We start from the raw sequence: 22,390 nt of genomic DNA, 5'->3' as shown, positions 1-22,390 counted from the left end.
CATCTATTACATCCTGACTAGGTGAGCGACAATATGAATCATAAAGAGCAAAGACATAAGGCTGAAAGCAAATGGGTACTAGGGGTTCTCTACTAATGTACAGAGAATTACTGAGAATGCACTTCAGAAACTTTATAAAGGCCATTCTGTGAGGTGTGTATCTATGTTATGTGGTGGCTAATGGAATGCTTGCCTGTTATCTACAAAATATCTGAAGCATATATAAATGTGAATGAGAACTCATTGGAATCAGGAGCTGTATTCCTTTTTAAAGCTGAAGTACATTCCCTCCACTCTTGTTTTTCCCCTTCCCTTCCTGTCTTTCGATGTCAATAAAATACAATAAAGAAAAGGTTTAGCAGATGTAAGCGAACTCCAGATCCATTTTTGAATCAATAAGCTGCTCTCTAATTTGATATGCAGATTTCTGTTTGTAGCCTACTACTCAACCTAGCCAACAGACATGCTCAGACATCAATGCTCAGATCTTAAGCCACTAATACAAAGCCACTGTTTCATATACCCTGTGATGGTAAAATATTTTGTTAACTGTCAAGCAGAAAAAAGCTTGCTCCATCGCTGGTCCAACCATCCTGTACATGTTCTAAATTAAGCTCAGAAGCATTCCATCTTTTCAGTACCCCTACATGCCTAACTTATGTAATCACAAAATAGCTGCTTTATTCTGACCATCCACACTACCCAGACATTACCATTTCTTAAGTTACACTCCCCAATATCATGCAAAAACACTTTACTTACCCCTTGGAATTCTGTTCCCACTATCAGCTTCCCTGTCAGTCATATCCCTCCACACTCTGTTGTCAGTCACCTCCTCTATATATCTTCACCATCACCCCACTGATGAATTACAGCTCTTTGCTGATATTATGGCCTGAATAGCATATCTTCTTCCTCCTAATAAAAGTTTTTAGTAACTGAAAAAAAAGCACAGAGTAATAATTTACTGGTCCTTAAACATAAACCAGGATAACTATTTGATTTTTGTGCTGTAGCTAGAAGAGTTTTATTCCCTGTTTTAGTCTTTCAAATCTGTTTAAATTTAACCTGCTTTATATTGTCCATATCTTGCTGCTTGAAACAAGTCAAAATGCAGGGTAACTACAATCTAGATTATATTTTATATGAATGAGTATATTAAGCTTTGTTCTGACATGTTCCATTTGCACAATCTAAAATGTAAACAAAAGGAGGTATAATATAGCAATAACCCACGCTTGGGTGTAGATAATGCTGGATTTACCCACAGTTGGTGTGGTTTGGTCACGGCCAAACAAAGCCAACCATGGGTAAATCCAGCATTGCCCACACCCAGAAGTGGGTTATTGCTATTATACAATGACATTATTTAAGAAAAAAATAATTACTTTTCTTAAATAATGGCATTGTATAATGCTTCCTTGCTGCCCTTCCACAGCTGCCTGGTATTCTGCGGCAGTTCTGATGTACTGCGCATGTGTATGCCTATGCAGTATTTCAGAGCTGTGGGCAAAAGCAATGGAGAAAGCAAGGTCTCCGTTGCTTTTTGCAAACTGTTTCGCTATGTTAAATGGGTTTAACATAACGAGACAGCTTTAAAAAAAGCAACGGAGAATCTCCGTTGCTTTTTTAAAGCTGTCTCACTGTGTTAAACCCATTTAACATAGCAAGACAGTTTTGGAAAAAAGCAACGGAGAAAGCAAGATCTCCGTTGCTTTTTACAAACTGTCTCGCTATGTTAAAGGAGTTTGACATAGCGAGACAGCTTTAAAAAAAGTAATGGAGAATCTCTGCTGCTTTTTTTAAAGCTGTCTTGCTATGTTAAACTCATTTAACATAGCGAGACAGTATGAAGCAATGGAGATCTTGTGTTCTCCGTTGCTTAAAAAAAGAGTTATAGTAATGGAAAAAGTCTGGGTGACCGGACCTTTTTTCATTACTATAACTGATTTACAACGTGCACGCTGACCAATCAGCATGCACGTTTTTGAATATTAATGGGGGGTCGTTGTATAATATCCATAAGTGAATACAATTCAGAGATAAACAACAACAGACATACCTTGAAGAAAACTTCACATTTATAATATGACAGTTGAGCACTTTTGTTTGTGCTATCATCAGAATTAAATAACACATACGATTCTCTTCCTTAAAAAGCATAATCAAAGTGACAAAAAGATATATATGCATATGCACCCACAATTTTAAAAACTGTGTCAATGAAATCGGCAAACATATTGAACAGGTGTAAAAATGTCAGGAACTGGCAAATACAAGGTGTTAAAAAACTAAACATAATGATCTACATTTCAATCATCATTTAATGTTAATCAATTTAAACCTGGTGGTCTGTCACCCAGTGGGAATAACTGCCAGGATATTTACATAACTTCAAAAATATTATTGACATCACCTCCCCTAACATTGGGTTAGATATGTTCAGTTACAAAATATGTGAATTTTTAAAAATCAATACAACTAATGAATGCTTGCTTGTATAAGGCAGTAAAATGATCTTTATTTTTTTATATCTAAATAGCGCTCATAAATTCTATGAGAAAGCCTTCTAGTGGTGTTACCCATATAGAAAGGCTTACAAATTGAGAATTTCACAACATATACCACTCCACTGGTATTACAGTTACATTTACACCAGATATTAATAACTTTGCTAATGTTATTAAAATGATTACAGTAATGCTAGCTATGTTTCAGCACTGCTCCTGTGGGACATTATACCAACTCTGTACCCAGTCATTTTAGGGAACATTCTCTAGAAAATATTTCAAATTAAATTGTTTCTTACAGAAGAATTTAGAAGAGGTACCCACTTTCTTCGATACATTTGCGATACCAAATATTACTTCTTCAGTTATTAGTAAGAATTCTCTTAACAGAATCACTATCCACAGAAAAAAAAACTGTGAAGGAAAGCCCGTTATCATTGTCTTTACTTCTTTCTTTGAAACTTGTTTTTTTTTAAATGGGTCGGAAACAGTGAGCTCTAAGTTTGACTTCTTTTGAATTACTGGATGCTAATCTTTAGGATATTCTCTCTGACAAAAAACTTCTACGGCATATCTGTTTCATGAAAAAAGCTTTAATCATTTGCCCTTTAACACATTACGTTTCATAAATTGAGGATAAAAGCTACTAATGTAGACATAGTTGTTTACAAAAGTATCCTTTTGGTATAAAGTATTCTAAAATGACCACAAGATTTGTTCATAGTGATATCAACTTATAAAAAGTTCACTTATTACCGGTGCCATCCACAATGAAGTGTAAAAAATCAGTACTGTCTCTTACGTGTCTCTTATTCAGATTCATAAATGTGTGGCATGAGTGCTTAAATAAAACCTGATGCAACTGCCAGACTAACACTAAATTAGCAAATACAGGAATTGACATAGCAACCATGTTTACTCCTGTTTCTATGGTAAAATATGATGTTGAAACCGTTACTCAAAAATAAATCAAATTGATTTAACAGTAGCTAAACTAGAGTAGTGACTAAAATAACAATATACAAACTTCAGTCCTGAGGAACGGTGGTCTATAATGATACTATGTCCACTATTACCATGACACTCTCATTTGCAACAAAAATATATTCCTTTAATACATCCAAAAACTTCCCTGAGTCTTCCAAAAAGGAAAGACTTTTTTGCACTATAGGTTAAGGGTGTAGTCCAAGTAAACAGAGATGGTTTCTACCTTACTGCTGGAAGCTCCCAGTATGGGATGGAAAGAATAGTTCATGCTGTGATCATGAATTTTTAGGAACTCAAAAATACATCTGAGTAGTGGTAGAAGAAACTGTCAGAAATTCATAACAAACACAAGTCAATGTAATTTTGGTTAACTAAATCTGAAAGACAATGATCAATATTATTATCTCTTATGAATAAAAATATATGAAATTTAGAAATTGTTCAGTTTTAGTGACATTCATCTTGTTTCCAACCTACTGCATCATTACATTTGTCTGCCTTCATAATCACAAGTGCTGACCTCTGGTGGGAAAATAAATTAAAGTATCAATATGCAGGTTTTTTGTAAAGTAACTGGTGGACACCTTGTTCACTAGCTCCATCAAATGTGCCCAAAGTGGGTTATTATGCAAGTATTATAAGTACTGCATTTATGAACTGTGTTGCTGAAGTTCTCAAAGTGAGGAATATCACTGAAGACATAGGTCAAATTGAGGTTTCTGGCAAAAAGCGAATATCTTTGAGCACACTTACTAAATTAGTCCTAGTGGAAGGCACAGAAAAGAAACCTTGCGATAAAACATCCAGTTTCTTTGGAGAAAACACTGTAAATGAAAGTGAACAGGAATAATTTGAGTTACTATCAACAGTAGCATCTCCTTGACTTTTCCCTCTTGCTCTTTCCTTTCTTCAGGGGTTTGTCATTCTTCGATAATTTGCAGCCTTAGATTGGTGGCCAGATCCTGCTGCTGATTGAGTTCTCCCTCATTGAGACTGGTTGACCATTTGCATGCATGTTGCGTGTCTGATATATTAATTCTTTCTGAACTCCTTACTTAACTGACTGAGGTGGTGTCTTTGGTGTCTAAAAAATGTGTCCACTGTCAGTGAACTCAAAAACAAATGCCTCTTCCAGGCTGGGGGAATTGTGACCTTATATACCATTGCAGTATTTTTTTTTTTCTTTTCTGTTATGCCTGATTTGTGTTTCTTTAACTTCACAAACACATCAGAGAATCTATAACCATCAAAATCTTAATTTTACTTTCATTGTACCTAATACAGATGTGTAAAAGTCTGAAATCTGCTGTATCAAAAAAATCCATAAGTTCAGAAAAAAGAGCTGTCTATGGTAAGTCCCAAAGGAAATATAAAAAAATCTTAACCCTTTAGGAAGCTGTTTGTTTTTTATACCTTTGACAAAATATATATTTTCTAATGTCAATGACTTATATTTAAAAGGTTTGAGTTTAAAATCTTTTAACAAGGGAAGTAAAATCTTCAGTGTCATCTGGTCTTAGCAGTGTCTCTTCTTGACTAGGTACTTGTACATCTAAACCATCAAAAAGACTAGTTGGTTTCATAAGTGCCACAGTCAAATTGCTACAAAATCCATTTATATTATTGTCAATGTCAATGGCTACATGTCCTGAATTGCCAAGGAGAAATAGTGTGGTTCAGGCTGGAAAAGGAAGATGCTTAGGGTGTTATACTTGACAAAGCATAGATTTTAATAATAGAAGCCACATGGGTCAGTGAACATTGCACTCCTTTCAGACACTACAGGAAGTTTTGAAAAATGATATTAGGTTCTCCTGCAGTGCTATGTGATATAAAAATGGAGTCATTAATAGAACCAATAGCTATGTCCAACCCTTTATAAGGGGAGGTGATTTCAGCAATTTTTCAGAAGTCAGGGAAGTATCCTGGAAGTTGTTACCAGCAGCAGACAGGCCACCAGGTTTAAATGGAGTTAAATTAAGGTGACATTTTCAGTTTATGGACATCTTGGTATATTAGCTAATTCCTGATATGTTTACAACTATTTAGTATGTTTATTTTTTTTCAAGTTTGTATTTTCACTAGTAGTTTTTTTTAAGTTGTGAGTATATATCCATATATACCTTTTTGTTATGTGACTTTGATGGTTCTTACTGAGGAGAATCTTGTGTGTTATTAATTTCTGATGAAGTTCCGCTAAACCAGAGCTGTCAACTGTTGTAATTGTGGAGTGTCCTTCAAGGTGTGTTTCTTCCGCCTTACAATCTAAAAGATATTTTAGATTGCATGTCTAGGCTTTTCCCAAGTCATGGATGAATGTGGTCTTCAGACTGTCCTATCCTTCTGGTCAAGACATATGCAAATAAATAAATAAATAGCATGTAATTTACATTTTGAGAAATGAACATTCCCGATGACTGAAAGATTGCAAGTGCGATTTCCCTCCATAGGATCAGGAACCCAGCTAAAGTTGGTATCATTCAATCTGTTACAATAAGCTTAATCATAGCAAAGACTACAATATGAATGGCTGCTGAAGTAATGAATGTTCGGGTATCTAAAAGTCTATGAAAGTTAAGAATCCAAGTCAGCAAAGATTCGTAATGAAAATGCCATGTCAAACAGATAAGCTTTGCATAGCCTTTTGTTTTATCTACACACAAACAAGGTAGAAAGACATGACTGTTATTTTTGCTGCTGGCACTTTGGCTTCTGTAACCTTCTTGGAGAATAATGAAGCACATTTCTATGTCATTTTAAAAGCTTGCTTCATGCAGTTACAGTTAACTATTTCTGAAACAAAGGTAATCAGTTAAAGTAGCAGAAGTTATTAGGTCTCACAGAAAAAAGAACAAGCCTTTTACATATTTTTAACAATGTTTAATACAACAGATTTTTACAGGAACAATTTCCATGTAAGTTCATTATCACTCTATCTGGGCTGCAAAGTATTAAATGCTGAAGAAAAATGTGCTTCCTTCATTTGTGATTTTTTTTCTTATTGATTACTTAGACATTTATTCTTCTACCTGAAACAACAGTATATAATAAGTCAACATCATTGCTAGAATGTGTAGTCTTGAAATGGTCCATTTCTTATGTTCCTACCATACTCTAGAATAAGCTAGTGTACCTATCATTATGTTTTCTCTATATAAAACAAAGGGTGATTGCAAGTGCACCTGAAATAATATACCACTGTCTCTGACCCACTGTTATACATCACTGTCTCTGTCCCACTGTTATACGCCTCTGCCTCTGACCCACTGTTATATAGTACTGCCTCTGACCCACATTTATACCCCACTGCCTCTGACCTGTTCTTATATAGTACTGCCTCTGACCCATAGTTATAAACCACTGTCTCTGACCCATAATATACAACACTACCTCTGACCCACAGTTATACACCACTGCCTCTGAACCACAGTTATAATTCCCTTTTACAGGAAATTACTTGCCAATGGTCATGGTTATTTTATTTAAATTAATTAACATAATCAAGATCTTTGAATAGGTGCCCATGGCATTACAAGTTCATAGCAATTTACTTGGCTAATAACCACCAGGTCCTTTATAAGCCTAGCCATGTTGTGTACCTATGTATCATAGCCATTTATTAAGAGGTTATGTGTTACTTATGAAGCTTCTAGTAGTTTTGCTGGGGAGGTAGTATGTTAGTTTGATGTTGGTGGGAGGGTATGTTAGTTGTGGCAATTACTGTCTGCCTCTCTTTACCAGAGACATGTGGACCTGACCTGGGGTGAATTTCCAATTTCCGATCCATTGTTCAAGGTTATGCTTAAATAGGGTTAGGAATGGAATCTGATTTACATGGATGAACAGCCTGTTCTAAAGCATGGGGATCCTCCAAAACACATACCTTTCTCACTAACATATCTTGTGATATTGTCTATTTCATGTCTGCTTATGTCATTTGTAAATATCTCATCTGTAATATGTCTTCTTTGTCATTACTTATCTGTCTACCTTGGTAATATGCCTTCTTTGTTATTACTTATCTGTTTACCTTGGAGCTTTTCTCCCTGGGCCTCCACTAAAAATGGACATTAATCCAGTTGGACTATCCCAGTTAACAAATGTAAAATAAAATAAATAAATAAATAAAATAAAGCTTATTTGTGTCGCAAGTAAAATTTAAATCCTTGGATCAAGTGGTTCTGATGCTGTTCAGTTTACAGATGTGCAAAAGGTGCAAAAGAGCTGGATCCAAGGATGCCTTGTATGCCAGGCATAGCTCGCTTTTGAGTAACCTGTAAGAAACAGAGTATACAGATAGGGCTTTAAGGGGATCCATATAGTGTGCTTATACCCTGGATTCTCCTGGTAAGGACCCTTTGTGGATCTGTAGAAGAGCTTAATGCTTGAAAGCACTTATCTGTTTTATCTTATTTATTAAATGCTTTGTGTGTTTTTAAACTGGATTTGCCCATGTTAGTTGGACCGATCTTTTTTCTAGGTGATGTGCTTTTTGTTCAGGACTGGCTTTTTGCTGTGGTTAGTATATTTTTCTTATAGTTCCTAACTGTTACATATTTGCTAAGGTTACTGAGATGATTTTAATTTTGAAGGAGACGACTTTGTGGTTAGACCTCACCAGTAAGGATGTAACAGGGGGGCAGCACTCTCCCATATTGTTGAGTGCCAGGTCCAGTATGTTTGAAACTCTGATGGTTGTGCAGAGTATCTGGTCATGGGTATTTGTGTTAATAAAGTGCAGGAATCATTGTGCCTGCAAGTATGATGCAATGTTTGTTTCCCACTTCACAGAAGGGTAGTTAAGGTCTCCCATGAATAAGGTATTCGGTTTAATGGTAAGTGTCTCCAGTAGGAGAAGGTATAAACTATGGGATTCAAGGGACCTAGAGGTGACCTATAGCTTGCTAGGCTATGGTATGTGAATTTGTCTGTGTTGATTTACACAAAGATAAATTACAGGGCATCATCCTGTTTAACCAATGAAGAGCTATGCTTGCTGCTAATACATATTGAGACTCCTCCTCCTTTTGTTCCTGTCTGTGCAGCTGATGGTCTAAATATGCGGAAGAGACTGAAGCCTTCTACTGCTGGAGTAATTTATTTGGATTTAAGCCATGACTCAGTAACTGCACAGATGTCTATATTCTGCAGAGTGAGGAGAGCCTGTAGCGTGTGCCATTTCTTGTTTAGGCTACTAGCACTGAGCAACAACATCTTTAGTTTTTTTGGGCTTTATTTGCTATATTGGTAGGTTTGTCAATTTGGCATTGCCTAAAAAAGGCTGTGAAGGGGGTGGATAAAGTTTTAGCCAATATTCAGAAAGCTTGGGGTAGTAGATGCAGACCATCCTTTGCAAACCAACTTTGTTTGTGAACCATGTCCTCCCATGCTGACAAATATTGAATCCCCCAGGAAAGACAACAGAAACTAAGTCAATCATTCAAGTCGCTCATCTTTTTTGTACTGTGGCATCATCCCTGCTGAACATAAAATACTGTTCAGTACAACCCACATCCTTGCCTGAGACACATATTCAGAGAGATTAATATTGCCTCTCTTCATATAGTCCAAGAAAGTATGTCTGAAGTCATTAATGCCCATGTGGATTATAATAGAATTGAGTCTATATTATGGCATTGAAATGCCATAACAGTTAACACCTAAACATCCACAAGTATTCAGCGAAATACATTTATGCAATTCGCTGAATACTTAAAGGGCAAGCAAATACTTGCCCCACAACCAAATGGAAAGAAATTTAAATAAAACAGACACACACATGTGGGGGGGGCTGCATCCCCCCACACCTCCTCTAACGAAATATACCAAGTCCAAGATCGCACTACAGTGGAATTTTGCTGAATGCTTGTCGATGTTTAGGTGTTCGCTGTTACGTCTTTTCAACATCGTAATATAGACCCAATAGAATCATATTGGTACCTGTGGTGTAGTGACTTGAGTGCATGTGTAACTTAGCGCATCCTGGCTCCAAATAAGCAACTAACAGTTATTTTTTCCTTGTTCAGTCTGGTGAATGGAGTTGTGTGTCATACAAATGGAGTCCTGTATAACAAGTGTCCAGGTTATTGTGTTTGTTTGCCTTATGTGCTTTGCTCTTTGTTTTCCATTGTGTGTAGGCATATATGTGGTATTTGGTGCTGCTTTTGGTGAATGCTTTAGAGGTTGCTGGGAATAGGCATTGCTGTTTATAAGCTTAGGAGGTCCTTGACGTTTGGGAAGGTTCCTTTTAGTGCCTCAGCATAAGTTGGTCTATGTGTTTGGTGAACACTATATGTGATGGATGTAGTGTATGTTCTTGACAACCTTGTTTGTATGCAAGATTTTTGCCTCCAGTGAAATTGTGTATTTGCATCTCTTGCATACTACCTTTGTTCCTTTAAGGACTAAATGGTTACCTCTGAATGTGAAGCAATTGCTACATTGTCATAGGATGCTCAGATGTACCCAGGTGGCTACAGAGGCATTTGTAAATGGCATATCCATGTTGTCCAGACCTATATTTGGGTGGACTACTGTATGTCATGAACTGGGTTAAACATAGTTCTTTAGGTGGTCTCTGGGGTTTGACACTAGACTAGGATAGATTGTGCTAAGATTTGAGAATAGTGCTGTTTAATGTGCAAAGTAGATGTGCTAAGCTTGTTTCTGTGTAATGGCTTTATTTTACCCACATTAAGTTACAGTTTCAGTTTTAAGGGAAGTTTTATAGATAAAATTTACTTTCTCAGAGTTTGTGTCTGTATACGGCACTGCTAAGGGTCTATATTAGAAGACCGACTATTTAGGTGATCAAACACCTAAACATCAATATTCTAATATCGAAATCAAAAAACGGCAAACAGCTGATTTAATGCAGGGAAAGATTTCCCTTGGCCGTTCGCCGGAGTTTGCTATTTCCCTACTGTTGAGCAATCTCGAAGTTGGTATATTTAGTTAGGGGAGGTATGGGGGGCATTTAGATGTAAAGTAATGTTTTTTGTGTTGTGGCTGAGGGACGTGTTTCCCTGAGAAGTTCAACATTGTGCAGTTCGATATTAGAAGATCGATGTTTAAGTGTTTGATCACCTAAACAATCGGTCTTCTAATATGGACCCCACTGCTAACCTCTTGATTCAGTAATACCAAGAAAGATTGCTTGCCTTGCTTAAGCCTGAGTGGTACTGGTCATTACACATTTAGGCTTAAGCAAGGCATTTAAGCTATAATGTATAAAACAGCTAGTAAACAAATAAGACCAATGTATTGTGTGCATTAGGGAGGTAAAAGGCTAAAACACTGTGTAGACAACAGAAAGACAGGACTATAATAAATGCCATTCATTCAGATGAAAGTCTGTAATTAGTGGTATGCAGCAGAGATCATCTGAAAAGGTACCACTGCATTCCTTAAAAAAGGCCTAAAAAAGGCCTAAAAAAGAACTTCATATTTTCTCTTGAAAATGCAAAGTAAAGCAACAGAATTGATTTAATAGTGTTAGAAGAAGGGTATAAAGAAACATGAATGAAGGAACATTATAAATAAAGTAGTAAGCCATTCAAAATAATTAATATATAGGCACAAACTCTAATAAAGAAAAATATATACTTGTAGAGAGAAAAGTTACAGGTAGTCTTATTGGATTGCTTAAGACGAAGCAATCTGCATAAGAAGACAGAAAAAAAAAGTTAGTTCAGTCCTGAGATTTATAGAAAATACATCTACAACAGAAAATGAAAAATTATTATTTTAAATATTTTATACATAACATGTCAGGGACAGCTCAGGATGCCCTATCTGCATAATTTCATAGCTAAGATGAATGTGGAAACTTAATAAGCACATCAAAGAAATCCAGAGTCAAAGGTGGCGTCGTATTTCAAAAAAGGACAGAATGAGAACATGAAGGTCATGCCTAAGGATACAATGTGTGTATCTCACAAGACAATGGAGGAAAGTACAGTTGTGTAAGCAAACCTAACTTAACAGTATATGTTCGAATAATCATTTATGCAGTAGCTTTAGCTATATAGGTTATATCCTGCATAGGATATGACAGCTGGCCAGCTTCCAAAGCTTCAGGGGACCTTACATGTCCTGAACTGTCAAGTCAAATCAAGCTGAAATTACTAAAAAGACAGGTTTGGGTACCAAGCCCTTCTGACCTTCCATGACAATAGAGACAGGGAGGCTGAACCCTGAAAAGGCAATGCTGGGAACAACAAAAAATAAATGTACACACAATGGTATAAACAACATGCCAGAAAACAAAGGGGATGGAGAGAAGGAGTGGTTACTGCAGTAGCGATCATTTTAACATCTACTGTTATTGCAAGTTTACTTACATGATTGTACTATGCTTATCATTTTATCACTGCTGCAGTAGCCTTAGCTATATGGGTAGATTACCCTAGCTTAGTACATTTGGGAGGTGAAAGGAGATGGGACCAGTAGTCCCTGGAGAATGGTCCAAGCAAAGTCTAGACCTACAGAAGGAATCAAGCTTGTAATTCATTGTAAAAGTACACAGGACAAAATTGAATACTTCAAGAATCCAAACATTTCTAAAATGCCATTGATGAAGCCAAGACCCTGACAGAGTGGGTCTTGACTCTACCTGGAATAATTTTGTTGTGGTGAGCAAAACAAAAGGTAATAGCTTGAGACAAACATTTGGAAACACTCTGCATTGACACAGGTTGTCCTTTCCTCATACATTCACAAGAAATTAACAATTGATTCAAAGATGTGAAAGATTTAATACTGTCAATATAGTACCTGAACTGTCTGTGGATATCCAAGAAATGGAGTATCCGTTCTCCCGCGTTTTAAAGTTCAGGAAAGAAAATGGGGAGATAGAAAGTATGGCTTGAAGTAAACCCAGATACCACTTTAGGCATAAAAAAGGATTAGTTCTGAAACAAACCCTGTCTCTGTGGAAAATGAGATAGGGCTGACTCACCATAAGAGCCTGCAACTCAGACACCCTTCTTGCAGTGGTCAAAGCAATCAGAAAAAAAATGTTTTCCGTGCTAAAAAAACTCAAGTCAGACAGATTACCTGATTCAGATGGAATACGTGTTAGCTTCTCTAACTCAAAATTAATATCCCAAGGATGGGCCACCAGTTTTCTTGGACCCTCTTATGCAAAAATCCTTTCAGAAACATTCTGTTATTAGAATCCTTTGAAAGAGGAGAATCCATGGGCAGACATGCTGAAATGACCAATAAATGAACATTGATAGAGGAGTAAAAAGGCCATAGGACTGTAACCAGGCCCGAGGAGAGGGGGGTGCAGCCGGTACATCGCTCCAGGGCCTATGAAGCTCAAGGGGGGCCCAATGAAGCCCAAGAAACATCACAAAAACTGAAACGTGCCATTGTCTCAAGAAGGAGATGTCCTTACAAACTAAGACAAAGAACGTCGCAAGAACTTTTGTGTACAAGATCGCAAAGCGTTGAGTGAGCGCGAAGCAATAGAAGGCAGTGACAATGATAAAATACTTTTGAAGTTTTGAGTGACATAATACAGTGCATTCAAGATTCAACGAACAGAAACTTGTGAAAGTGACTATCAACAAGTGTTCTCGTGTTCATTTCTACTAGCTTCAAACTTATTGCTCGTATTACTCCTCCTTGCTTTCCCGCCGAATCCCGGGAAGAAGAAGAAAATGGGACACGAGCCATGCTGATTCATCATGGACTGCAAAGAAGACTTTACAGGAAAGCGAAGAAAGAAATAATTCCACAGGTAAAGTTCCCTGTAAATGCTATAATAAATGACCCACTGACATTCTCGATAGCAATATAGCAAATTTCTATGTTCTATATTTCATTTCAGGTACCGACCTTAAACATGTCATCTCAAAGATCTGGAGCTAAAAAACATAAAGAAAAACAAAAACATGATGAGATTAATAAAAAAGGACTGCAAACACTCTTTCAAGTTGGCATTAAATGCAAAACAAGAGAAACTGACAAAAATTAAACTTTAGATTTAGAACAAGGTGAGCCAAATGCAGAACTGAAACAAAGGACAGAATCTCATGAAGACAGGATTTTCAAAAAACATCAGATCAAGTAAATCCTAATGTGATTCTTGTACAAAAGGTGGATGATGCAAATGTGGATTTGGAGGATGGAGGATATGAGAGAAAAGGGGATTTGAAGGAACAAGTGAATGTTAGTGATGAGAATAGAAGTGAGGCAATGAGTACGTCAATGTCCACAGAATCAGGCCGTGGTGAAGAAAAGAGTAATATTGGAATTGACATTGGACTTCTTGTAACAGAGGTTCCTTCTCAGCTGGATATAGAAAAGTGTGTTATGAAAGGTCATATTGGCAATCCCAAAACATTTCCCAAAGATATGAATAACCAAGTCTTTCCAGAAAGCATGCTAACATTTTGAAATTTGAATGGTGAGAAACATGTCTGAGATTGGCTTGTCTGGAGTGATGTTAAACAAACATTATATTGTTTTCCGTGCTGATTATTTTGGAACAATCTGTGTTGCAACATTAGCTCCACATCCAAGTCTATGCTTGCATCATCAGAAGGATGGTCAGTTGCTAGAAAGTGGAGAAAATTATGTAGCTGCATCCCAGAACATGACAGAAGCAATAGTCATAGGCAATGCTATCTGGCTTGGCGAGAATTAGAAAGACGCCTGTCTTCTGATAAGGGCATTGAAAGTCTCTTAGAGGCATCAATTGCAACAGAATCTGTCAAGTGGTACAACATTATGAAACAAATCATTGATGTTATACTATTCATTGGAGAATGTGGGCTTGCTTTGCTTGGTAGCTCACAGCGCATTGGTGACAAGGACAATGGAAATTTTTTGGGGCTAACAGAGTTGTTGTCTCATTGGGATCCAATTCTAAAAGAACATGTGTTGCAAGTTAAAGAGTCACAAGAAAAGAGGGAACGACTTTAAGTGCATTATCTCTGCTGATTCTCAAAATGAGTTAATTGCTGAATGTTCTGAAACAACACATTTTGCAGGATATTAAGACTGCAAAGTACTTTGCCATGGTAGTTGATTCCACACCGGATGCATCTTATGTTGAGCAGGCAACATTCCTGCTATGTTATGTAATTCAAAATGAATCCCAGTTTGAAATTGTAGAAAGATTTCTGAAATTTGTTAACTGCAGTGACAAAACCGGATCTGACATAGCACAGATGATTGTAGATACATTGAACAAACATCATATTCCACTCTCTGATTGCCGAGCACAGGGTTATGACAACGCAGCCAACATGTCAGGAAAATATAAAGGTGCACAAGCAAGAATACTTGAGCAATGTCCAACTGCTATATTTTCTCCATGTGGATACCACACACTCAGTTTGTGTGGAAATGATGCTGCAGAATGTATTCCTGAAACCATAACATACTTTGGAACTATACAAACTGTTTATAACTTGTTTAGCTCTAGTCCACATCAATGGAAAATTTTGCAGAATCATATTGGCTGTTCTCTTCATGGCATATCTAGCAAATGATGGTCAGACCATGTTGAAAGTGTGAAGCCCTTTGTAGCCCATCTGCCTGGCATCAAATTTGCATTAGAAGACCGCTTGAAGCTGAACCTAACTGCCAAAACAAAAACAGAGATTAATGGAGCTTTGTCTTATGTGACATAATTAGTTTGTGTAATAATGTCTGTTGTATGGTATAAAATATTAGTTCCAGTTGCCGATATCTGTAACAAAGTTATCCAATCCAGAAATGCAACACTGGACATTGAAGTGTCCAACATAAAAACTTTGATTTCAGAACTGACAGATCTCCGCAACAGCTGGAAAAGTATGTGGAGTGAAGCTAAGCATGTTGCTTCCAATTTACACATAGAAATTAAACTATCTGGAAGTCATGGTGATGTAAAATGCAAAAGGAGGTTCCATGGTGATGATGTCTAATTGTCACAACAACATGAAGCGGATGACTCCCCTGAAGAAATATATTTCAGAAAGTCTGTTTTCTATGTAATGTTGGATAATGTTATTGGTGGACTCACAGTTCATTTCAATGCTGCAGTGAACATTTCTGAGAAGTTCAGCTTCCTCTGGAAGTACCTAGCAATTCCTGTAGATGAGCTGAAAGAAAAATCAATATCCTGCTGATATCAGCGAAGATCTTGTAGTGGAGATGAATCATCTGCCAGCTGTTCATCGATCAGATTTTGGAGAGAACCAGCTGAGCCCATTGGAGCTGCTGAATTGCTTGAAAAGTACAAACTGGAAGGACTCTTTCCAAATATATGCGTTGGTCTGCATATTCTGTTGACAATTCCTGCCACTGTTGCCGCTGCAGAGCACTCATTCAGCAAGCTAAAACTGGTAAGGAATTTTCTAAGATCCACTATGTCACAAGGATGACTAGTAGATTTGGCAAGACTCAGTATTGAGTCTGATCTAGCAAAACGGATTAATTCTGATTATGTAATTCAGAGTTTCGCTAGGAAAAAGGCCAGGAAAGCACCTTTGTTCGGCAGACAATAAATGCTATTATAAATGTCTTTTACTATTATAAATATATTACTTTATTATTACATTTATACCTATACATACTTATCTAAATGTATCAATGTAATCTACGATTGTTAGAATTAGAAATAAATAATAAAATACACACTTACATGTGTGTGTAGAATTTTGTATAAGGGCCCATACAACTTCTTTGTACCAGAGCCCGGATTTTCTCTCAGCGGCCCTGATTGTAGCTCATACAGATATTGTAAAACCACAGAATTACTATTGCTGAATAACTGCTGGTTATGTTGTTGGTACCAAATAGAAAAGCTTTTCCATTCACTAATATATGAGTTTCTAGTAGCAGGGTTTCTTGCTTTCATTAGTACCTGATGCATGTCCTCAATAAACAGATGCCTAAAAGGAATTAAGACCCTGTCATCCTGGCAGTTAGTTAAAGTCAGTTGGGTTTGGGGTGTATCAAACACCCCTTATCTTCTGTGACTGGATCCATTTGGTGAGGAAACCTATGGTAATTGCCTCTGCCCATTTCAAAAAGAAGGGAGAACAACTGTTCTCTGGCTCAGAAAGGAATCACCGCAGTGATCCTGGGGGATTCCTTCTGAATCTTCAGAGGTACCCTTGATTATAATAGAAATGGATGAAAAGACATACAGGAACATTCCTGTCCAAGGAGAAGGAAAAGCATCTGTCTTCCAGGCCTTCTTGCATGGAGTCCTGGAGGAGAATCTTGCCAGGTGATTGTTCAAAGAGGAGGCAATTAGGTTTACTTTAGGAACTCTCCACAGCTGGCTCAATTCTAGGAAGACTGCTTGACATAGTTTACATTTGTGAAGGTCTGTATTTGGCATTCTCAACTTCTCTGCTACACAGTTTTGCTCTGATAGAATATGGGGTGTCTATAAAGCAAGATTGTGCTGTGAAGTTATATGCCAAGCTAACATGGCTAGTCTACAAAGGAGACATGTCCTGGTCCCACCTATCTTGTTGATGTACCACATAACTGTGGTATTGTCTGTAACAACTTGAGGTCCTGTGGACAAAGGCTGATTCAGAGAGTTGAGTGCCTTGATCAGGATATGCATGTCTTTTATATTTATGTTTGCATTTTTCCTTGGTGTCCCATACACTATTCAATATTATCCTTCCTGAAACTACTCCCAAAGCATAGGCTGACACATCTGTAGTGACTGACTGCTTTGGAACTGGGAGGGAGAAGGAGAGACCTGGATTTAAGGATATTTGCTGTGTTCACCAAGTGATTTCTCTTCTGACAACTCCCAGCACTGACACCTGAAAAGACAAAGGATGTTGGTGTTTGGACCAAAGAGACATCAGATAGAATTGTATCTGTCTCATGTGGAGTCAGGCCAGGGGTATCATGAAAATCATAGATGCCATGAGGCTCAACATCCTGAGGTATTCCCTCACAGTGACCAAAGTCTGTGTGGAATACCTTAGATCTAATGTTTTTCCTTGTGGAAAAAAAGCTCTTTGAACTCAGGTATCTAGCAGACACCCCAGGAACACACTCCTGTGTGGGGAGTCAAAAAAGACTTTTGAATCTTCTCTTGGAACCCCAGCTTGTGTAAGAGATCTTTCACCTAAGTGAGAAATCCCTGACACTATGAAAAAGGCTCTGCAAAGATAAGCAAGTCTTCTAAATATGGAAAATTGTGGATACCATGTAGCCTGCAATGAGCTATAACTGGAGAGAGACAACTTGTGAACACTCTTGGTGCAGTGGATAGTCCAAAGGGTAAAGCAAACAACTGATAATGTGATACAGACACACTAAACCTTAAGAAAAGGTTGAAGTGTGGATGAATAGGGATGGGATGATGAACATCTTTTAAATCTAGTGTTACCAGGGAGCATTAATGAGAAAAAAGAGGTAACAGATTGTGAAGTGGAATTATTTTGAACTTGGGCACTATCACAAACAGGTTTAGGAACGAAAGATCCAGAACTGGTCTCCAAGCATTTTCTTTCTTTGGAACTAAAACATCGTTGAGTAAAAATATTTCCTCACATGGGAAGGAGGAACTGGTTCTATCACTCCCTGGAAAAGCATGTAGTGAAGGATTGGTGGAAATAAGAGTGTGTTTTGGTGGCTGAGGAATTGCCCCCTGGGAAAGAGGAATGTCCTCCACTGCAATCAGTAACCTTGATGAATGCTCTTCAAAATGCATGTGTCTAAAATTATCTGATGCCAAAGAGAAAAGTGGAGATTCAGACTTTCTCAAAGGGAAAGTGGGCTGGCATGGTGGTGGGGGGCAAGGTCTGTTTCATTAAATTTGTTGGATCCCCTTGCCATTTTTTAATCATCTGCTTACCTGCATTTTGTTGTGAGTGTTTCTTTTGTTTTTTGCCAAAGTTGGATGAGAGATTATGGGATCCCTTAGAAAATATGGAGAAGGAGGACTGAAATATCTTAGACATTCTCTGTATCAACATAATCCTTTCATCACACTTTTGGGTTCATAGGTTCATAGGTGTGTACTAGGCTAATGGCCACAAGGGCCTTTTTAAGCCTAGCCATGCATCCCAAATCTTTGACAAGTTCTAGTACCATTGATAAGTGTAAGCAGGGGCTTGGGAGGTGAAACACCTGCAAGAAGAGGCCTAGAAGATGAACCATTTACAGGCTGCCTGTGTCCATTAGAGACAGAGGTGCCAAACCAGGAATGAATTGCCTGTTCCCCATCCAATTGTCCAGGTTACACTTGAATTGGGTTAGGGAGAAACTCTGCTTCACATGGCTGGGGAGTCTGTTCCGGACAAGGGATAGTCTCTGGGTTATATACCTGTCTCTCCAGCAGGTTCCATTTATATCACATACAAGGTTTAAGTCTTTATAATGGGTAATTATGTTGCTGTTTGTTTTGCAGATATGAAGGAGGTCCATCAGAGTGGGGTCTGATAATGCCTTGTATACCAAGCATAGATGTCCTCTCAACAGTCTGTAGGAGAAAGAATATAGGTATAGGCCTTGATACAGTCTGCATAGAACATGTTACTTATGCCCTGTATCCTTTTAGTGAGGAACATCTGTGGATGTTCCAGTTGTTGGATGTGCCTTGTTAGGTACATACCAAATGGAGTATTGTACTAAATGACAGGTCTGATGAATGCTGAATACAGTGGAACAATGACTTTTTTGAACCTAGATGCCAAACATTTGTTTATAAGTTGCACAACAAAGAATGATTTCCTCACTACTGGAGGCACATGATGGTCAAAGACTAGATTACTGTCTATGTGTGTCCCCAAGTCCCTATTTACTGGGTCAGTTGTTAGAGAGGTGTTGTCAATATGATAGTTTCCAGGGGTGGATAACTTCCCAACAAATACTATTATGCCTTTCTTGGCATTTCATTTTAATCCATGGCTCTGGCATCAGTTGTTTGTCAGTATCAGCCTTTCCTGGAGAACATTTGTGTCAGTGGGTGATTCAATGAGAGCTCATAAATTGCAATCATCTGGAAATTTAGTCAGCCATAGGCCATTAACATTGGCCTTTACTTCAGTGAAGTAAATGTTAAAAAGGAGCAGTCCCATGACCAATCCCTGGGCGACACCGCTTGTGACTTTTGTAGAGGTGGACTCCCCAATTTTAACTTCCTGGGTCCTGTCTGTGAGCCAGCTGGCTATCCAGTGGGTGATGTAATGTTTTGTACCTAACCTCTTAAGTTTGTCAGCAATACCCAAGTGGGGGATTGTGTCAAATGCCTTGGCCAGGTCAAGGTAGGCAGTGTGAACTATTTTGCCCTCATCTATTTATTTGTTGACCTTCTCAAAGAAGTCCACTAGGTTGAGTAGACATGACCTGCCCTTGATGAAACCAAATTGGGTTAGGTCCAGTGTCTGAAGGTTTCCTATGTCATTATTGATCATTTCCATGATAATTCTTTCATGGCTTTGCATATAAGACTAGTGAGGCTTATGGGTCTGTAGTTTCTAGAGTCTGTAGATGGCCCACCTTTTTTCAGAGGAATGACAGTTGCTGTTCTCCATTTATGAGGCAAAAAGCCTGTTTGGTGGCTACAGTTAAATAGCAATTCCAGAGAGCCTGACAGTCATGTTTCATGCTATTTAGAAAGCATCCTGGGATATTGTCTGGTCCTATTGGTGCAGTGTTTTTGGCCTTAGAGAGAGCATTATAGACCTCTTGCCTAATTATAGTAAGCTGAGTTATATTTGAAGTATTTCGTGAGGGAAGGTTGATGGGGAGAGACGGGTAAAGTTGGAGCTGACTTTGTCGGCCAGTAAATTGGCTATATCTTCTGGCTCAGTATAGATGGCTCCATTTACAATGAACTCTGCACATAATTGTGTATTTCCTTTGAGGTTGCCGACATAGTTAAGAAAGCCTTGTGATTGTCCTTGGCCCGGGAGACCAAACTTACCTCAAATTTGGCCTTGGTAGACTTTACTTGTGCTATGACTTGTTTGTTTAGCTTGATGCGAGTGCTTTTATCCTGCTAGGTGCTGCACCTCCTAATTTTTGCCATGATTTTCTTCCTTCTGTTCCACAGCCTATTGATGTTGTGATTCCATCATGGTGGCTTGTTTTTGAGTTAGTTCTCTACTTTTTCCTGGTGGTTACAGCTGCCTCTATGCAGCTATTAAATACTTGTATAGGGTTTCTTTGAACAGTTCTACGTAGGCATCGGTGTTCCCAGGGTTTATGGGGGGGAAATTTGGCCAGGTTATCACTTAATAGTTGGAAGTTAGCCTTAGAGTAGTTCTTGAATATTCCAGAGTTAGCTGGGGTTCCAGGTTTTATTTTTATTTCAAAGGAGACCATTTTGTGGTCTTGCCTTACCAGGGAAGACATTACACTAGAGGGTGTGCATGACTCTCCCATATTAGAGAGGACCAGATCCAGTATGGTTGCACCCCTTGTTAGTTTATTGATAATCTGGTCCAAGGAGTTTGTGTTTACAAAATTCAGGAAACTCTGTGACTGTATGTTTGGTGCATATATGATTCCCAGTTAATAGTGGGGTAATTAAAGTCACTCATAAATATGGTATTGGGTTGGATGGTGAGTGTTTCCAATAAGTTTAAATCCATGGTATGGGTTTCCTGGGTCATATAGGAGGACCTATAGTTTGCAAGGAAGTGGTACTGGATTTTGCCTATGGTGGTTTGAATGTAGGGAAGCTCAAGTGCACTGTCCTGTTTGACTTGCCTTGAGGTTCATAGGTTCATGGGTAGGTACTAGGCTATTGGCCCTAAGGCCTATACAAGCCTAGCCAAAAATGTACCCTGGCTTTCGCCACCCAAGAAAATTATTTTCCTGTGCCCCTGTCAAGCAGAACCACAGAAGTGATCCCCGGGGTGAATTTCCTATTACCCATCCAATCATCAAGATTTTTCTTGAAGAGTGCTAATGAGGAGCTCTGTTTGACATAGACAGGTAGTCTGTTCCAGAGTATGGGAAGTCTCTGAGACAGGAATCTATCCCTCCAGCATGTTCTGTTTATTGTGGTGACAAGGTTTAGGTCCCTAGAGCGTGTAGCTCGGAGGGATTGGGATTTCTTTAAGTGGAGCATGTCCAACAGCTCTGGGTTTGGCATAGCTTTGTATGTTAGGCAGAGATCGCCTCTGAGTAGGTGATATGCGATGGAGTAAAGCTGGAGTTTTTTGAGACGGTCTGCGTAAGGCATCTATTTGAGGCCAGTAAGGTATGTTTAATTTTGATGTAAATCGAAACACTGCCACCTTTAGTTACTGTCTGTGTAATAGCTGGTCTAAATGTGTGGAAGTAAGTATAACCTTGCACTGCTGGTGTGCTCTCTGTGGCTTTAAACCATGCTGTAGTAACCAGAAAGATATCAGTATTCTCTAGGGTAAAGAGAACTTCTAGGGAGTGAAGTTATTTGTTTAGACTCCTAACAATGAGCAGTAACACCTTTAGATTTTCTTGGTAAAAATGCTGCTCATTGCTAGACTCATACCAGCGTGGGACACATATTCTAAGAACATCATGTCTCTCTTCAGATAGTCTAGGGAGGTACTTCTCAGGTCATTTACACCCACATGGAATATGACCATGTCATACTGGTATTTGTGGTTCAATGACCTGAGTACATGTGTAATGTGCTGATCCTGGCCGCTGATAAACAGCTGACTGTGACTTTCTCCTTACTCAACCTGGTGGAAGGGCATCAGTGTGTCTCACAATGGAGTCTCCAATGACTAGAATGCTGGATTGTGTGGTGGCTTGCCTTATGGGCTTAGAAGTAGAGGCTCCGTGAGATGTGGCTGTTATGTATTGATGCAGGGTTTGCTGAGGTTGTTTGTTATGTGTACTTTGTTCAGGAGGTCTTTGGGTTTAGGAAAGTTAGATTTAAGTTCCTCAGCATATATGGGTCTTTGTGTCTGTTT

This window comes from Protopterus annectens, chromosome 2.part0 (assembly GCF_019279795.1).
Source record: "Protopterus annectens isolate FY-2018-M chromosome 2.part0, PAN1.0, whole genome shotgun sequence".
NCBI classification, from domain to species: domain Eukaryota; kingdom Metazoa; phylum Chordata; order Ceratodontiformes; family Protopteridae; genus Protopterus; species Protopterus annectens.
This window is presented reverse-complemented; position numbering follows the sequence as displayed.